This window comes from Scylla paramamosain, chromosome 8 (assembly GCF_035594125.1).
Source record: "Scylla paramamosain isolate STU-SP2022 chromosome 8, ASM3559412v1, whole genome shotgun sequence".
NCBI classification, from domain to species: Eukaryota; Metazoa; Arthropoda; class Malacostraca; order Decapoda; family Portunidae; genus Scylla; species Scylla paramamosain.
The window spans coordinates 16,279,123-16,284,539 of record NC_087158.1 but is presented as its reverse complement, the minus strand read 5'-3'; the positions used below and the strand labels follow the sequence as shown (position 1 = coordinate 16,284,539).

Here is a 5,417-nt window from a genome sequence, read left to right as displayed (position 1 = left end):
TTCATCTAACCCATTCCTTTCTCTCCTCCAATACTTTCTTCCACTTTCCTATCTTTCTCCCTCCACCCTTTCCCTTCACTTCCATGCCTTCTCATTCCTTCTCTCTCTCTGCATTTCATCATTAATTCTTCCTCACTACCTCCATCTCTCCCTTCCTCCTATCTTCCATTCTTTCTCTTCCTCCCCTTCCTTCTCCACTTCCTATTTTCTCCTCCACCTTCTCCTCGTTCTTGTCCGTCTCTATCTATCTCTCTATTTGTCTCTATTCTTTCCTTCCACCTCCACTTCTCCCTTCTGTATTCCTTCTCCACCTCTTGCTCTCTCACCCACATACCCACTGCCCTTCATCACCACCTCACCTTCCTTCATTTTTCTCTTTCTCCCCCCAACGCTTCGGTCCTTCCTTTCCTCCATGGATGTTGGCCTTCCTCCTCCTCCTCCTCCTCCTCCTGTCTTCATATCCACAATGACCACTTAATATTAATACAAGCACAATGTGAAAAAGAACAGACGAGGCGTGCATGGCGTAGAGAGAGAGAGAGAGAGAGAGAGAGAGAGAGAGAGAGAGAGAGAGAGAGAGAGAGAGAGAGAGAGAGAGTCATATTAGTGTAGACTTGCGTAAGTAAAGCTTATTGATGTGTTTTTTCTCCCTCACGACCTTACAAACATGCACGCGCGCGCACACACACACACACACACACACACACACACACACACACAGAGAGAAGATATAAATGAAGTTATTACTGTCATGTCTATTTAGAGAACGTACGTGCACGCACGCACACACACACACACACATACACACACACTTATCTCCTAAGTTCCAGGCAAACAGATCAAAATAAACATTACTTGAATAATAAATGGACAGAGACAATGACAGAGGAGAAGAAATGAAATGCAGCGTGTGGTACAAAATCACCATTAGTGGAATGTAATGTGGATGGTGTATGAACATGCCAAGTGGAGCATTAATATTAAAACTAGGAAGCATGGTTAACATTGACCATTAAAATGAAGCATGACATGCATGAAAAGCACACGAGGATAAATTTTGTCTAGTACGTTTTTTCTTACTTTTTTGTTGCTGTGTGTGTGTGTGTGTGTGTGTGTGTGTGTGTGTGTGTGTGTGTGTGTGTGTGTGTGTGTGTGTGTGTATTTTATTATGCATTATTCATTTTGTATTATAGATACATCATTTTGTAATATGTATTTTGCTGATGCGATATATCGCTTTGCTGCTTCTGTGTCAATAAACTAAAAAAAATGTGTGTGTGTGTGTGTGTGTGTGTGTGTGTGTGAGTGGGCGTGTGTGTGTGTGTGTGTGTGTGTGTGTGGGCGTGTGGGCGTGTGTGTGTGTGTGTGTGTGCGGCGATTATAAATGTGCATGGGGAGGAGGTTAATGCACGTGGCACTTCATTAAATCTTTTACACTGCTTCACACGCACACCTTCACGATGCCTGACGGTGTGGGGCGCGCACTCCCCGCGGCGTGGTGAATGTGGCGGCGGCTGCGATGGTGGAGAGGCAGTAGTGATGAGTGTGGTGGAGAAAAGACGTAGAGTACTCTTGTGGTGAAGGGTGGGTGTGTGTGTGTGTGTGTGTGTGTGTGTGTGTGTGTGTGTGTGTGTGATGAGGACAAGTGCGTTGGACGTGCTGCGGTGAATGTGGGTGTGTGGAGCTGGCACGACTTTGGGTTCAAACAATATTAGCACCGGTAACACCACCACTTAGCCACGTCCCTCCCTTATTTCATCCTCCACAACCACCACCACAACTTACCACTCACACCAACCTACCCACCATCACCTCGTGTCACTCACAGGGCGGGATATAACAAGCAGTAATTAACTTGTTTGCGTCACTAAACGGCTCACTAGCCTGCAGCATTTTTCACGTCCAGTCCTGCGCGGGAGCATATGCTCGGCTGAAAGTGGCTTCAAAAATCTTATCAATCTTATATTTTCCAAGACAAGTGACCGTGGGGTTCTGAAGGATTCTGGCAGAAGCGACCGCCCTGCACAAAACTACGAATTGTGGGTGATTATGCTTCCCCATCCCTCGTTTATCTGTCCCTCCCTTTTAACCGCTGTCCTTTCTTTCCCATCCCTCCTTCCCTCCGCAATTCTTCCCCATGTTCTTTCTCATCTCTTTCCCCCCACTCACTCCCTCCAGTACTCCCACTTCTCTCATCTTTTAACCCTCATCCGCCTTTTAGTCTATCTTCTTCCCTCTCCCTCTTCGCCCCCATCCGTCCAACTATTCCTATTACCCCATCTCCTCCTCTCGCTCTATCTTCCCCCCTGCACTTCCATTACCTTCCCCTTGTTCCGCCTCCTTCAGTACTTTACCTTTGCTACACCTTCCTTTAATTTTATCCATCCATCTCCCACTTCGTCCTCACTGCCCTCCACAAACCACCATCCCTCCTTACCTTTATATATTCCCTTCCTTTTACCTTCCTACCCTATTACCTCTTCCGCCATTCCTTTCCTCATCTACTGACCTCCTATAGCCCCACTAGATACTAATGCCTCTTATACTCGTCTTTCTCTCTCCCATGTGCTTTCTCTCTTCCATCACCCTCCCATCGCCATGTCCGTCCCTATTACCTGCACCCTGCCTGCCCTCCCATGACCCACCCTCTCGCCCCTCCAGGGGGTAAAATAGCATCGTTCCCTGCAGTGAGACATACGACCCGCCGACCCCCACACAGGAACGTCGTATATATAGAGCTCAAAGTGTGCATACTTTATGATATAGCTAGTTATTGCCTGAGATAGTTTGTTCGCTGTTGTGTTAAGGATTGCTGAGATATTGTTAGCCTATTCATTTCGAGATGTTAATTATGTGTGTGTGAGTGTGTGCAAAACATGATCCTTGCTGTTAACTTATGATCATTAGTGTTATTATTAGAAGTGTTTTCCACCTATGTCTTTACACTTCAGACTTATATCCGTCTTGATATTAGTCATAGTTCAATAGTTCAGTGATTGCTTAAATATACCATGATTCTGTACCAGTTGATTAAAGAAGCACTAAAAATAAATTGTCACATTTTACCTTTACTATTAATCAATTTTGCTATAAGTTCTAATATCATGATAGTGGTGAATGTGAATGAGAGAGAGAGAGAGAGAGAGAGAGAGAGAGAGAGAGAGAGAGAGAGAGAGAGAGAGAGAGAGACAGCTTTGATACCGAGTGATACATAAAGAGCTTTGATACAGACAGAAAACGAGGTTTAATACATACAACAAATAAATAATACACCACAAGGGAATAAATATATAACCCACTCTGTGCACCCGCTGTACCCCGACCACCACCACCGCCACCGCCACCACCATCACAGGCGACACCAAGACCTCACCTCACACCACGGAGAGAGATGCCAGCAGCGACCAACCACTACGCCACGCAACCACGCACCACACACATTATCCTCTTACGCATCACACACCATCACTCCACCACAAGTTAACACGAGTCACCCTCACGATTACACTTCACAGTACACGGAAACACAAGACCTAACGCGCGGAAGGGAACGTAAGACTATAGTGAGGAACCCGCAGCCCGCACCGCCACGTCCCCACCCTCTTACCCCTACTCCGCCCAGCCAATCACCGCCTCACCTCCCGTCACCTCCAGCCTATCAGTGACTGCCTCTCCCCTCCCCTTCTTCCCGTCCTCTTCCTCTGACTCCATCTTTCGCTTGTTCGCTTGTCCGACATTTTGATAGTGTTTAGGTGTGTGGATGAGGCGGCCATGTGTGTTAGTATCTGCACACTCACGCACACACACACGCACACACATATATGAATAGCTGAAATGTATGCAAGTATGTATAGCAAAATTAAAAGCAACCGGATGGAAATAATTAATTCACAGGAATCGCACACACACTGACTGACTGACTAAACCGACTTACTTGAAAATGCGCCCAGTTATATAATTATTACAGCCGCTTTGCTTTCTACTATCATTACCATTATCATTATTACCATAACTGTTTCCATTACCATGCCCATACTTAAGTCATCCAGAGAGAGAGAGAGAGAGAGAGAGAGCCCTCCTCATCGATTCCTCCTCCCTTCCTCCTCCATTCCTCATTTTCTGTTTATCCTCCTCCTCCTCCTCCCTCACCATTCCTCATTTATTCCTCCTCCACCTCTTCCTCTTACTACCGTTATATTATTACCACCACTCTCCACCCATCCTCTACCTCTATTCCTCCTTCCTCCTCCTCTCCCTTCATTCCTCATTTCTTCCTCCTCTTCCTACTACAACACTCTATACTTCTTATTCTGGAGAACACCTGGAAATACCTCGAAAACGCTGGAAATTGAGGGAAATATTGACGAACAAACGCGAGCAGGGATGAAGGAAGGTCTCGGTCTGGGTCCTAATGTTTTCACGGTGGGCGCTCCGAACAGGACTGCAACAAGCACTTTATTTAAACTTTATTTTGTGGCATTTTAGGGCTCATTTATCTATTTTCGTGATTAATTATGGTTTTTCTTCACGTCTGACTCTAGAAGCACACGGAAGTTTAATTAAATATTGATGTACAGGCAGGGAGGAAGGCAGGAAAAATGTCCGTCTCGGCCCTTATTTTTCCGTACGGCAATTCATTTTGAAACTCGCAAGAAGACGCTCAGACTGGACTGCACTATATATTTTCACCTGCCGTATACTTCAACTAACACACTAGACACTGACAGAGAGAAACTGGAATGGAGGGATGTCCCGGGTCTCGGCACCGTGACCAACCACTCAAACTTTTATATACGTATGTTAATCCGTTTTGAAATTGACCCCATGAAAAAACGGAACTAGACTGGAATGCTTTATATATTCTGACTTGCCATATACTTTAATAAATACCTGGAATATAAAAACATTTCCAGCCTGGCTAATAATAAAGAAAATGCCTAAACACCATCTGTAATTTTTATGAACGGGACCACAAAAAACATATAATATCGAGAAGGAAAACACAGCCAGACTAGATTATGTTACATATTCTGAATACGAAAAATATTTACTTTCCAGATATATAAAGAAAACACAAATTTCTCGTCGTATATAGAAAATGGTTTTTCAAATTTAGTAACGGACTTACTTTAAATTTGAAAATACGAATTGTTACACTGGATTTTCTTGGATGTTATAACTTAGGATACGTTTCTTATATTTTTTAAGTCCTAAAACAAACACGAAAACAATCCTAGGCATGCTAATAAAAAAACAGGAAATTTACAAAATGACGAAAGTGTTATTCTAACCGAAAACAAAAAGAAGCAGCAAGACAAGATTTTATTATATACTATAACTTGTTATGCTTTTCTACTAATAAATTAAATATCAAAACAATGCAAACTTCACTAATAAAAAAAATAAAATAATGACAG

General features: G+C 43.8%; 1 long non-coding RNA gene across 1 annotated transcript in view; it reads right to left on the bottom strand.

Annotated features, from left to right (window-relative positions):
- LOC135102864 (uncharacterized) overlaps positions 1–3,880 on the bottom strand; it is a 107,950-nt gene extending 104,070 nt beyond the window's left edge. Inside the window, exon 1 of the long non-coding RNA XR_010269808.1 lies at positions 3,374–3,880. This is a non-coding gene — a long non-coding RNA (uncharacterized LOC135102864). The remainder of the gene's footprint in view (positions 1–3,373) is intronic.
- Positions 3,881–5,417: the final 1,537 nt, after the last annotated feature.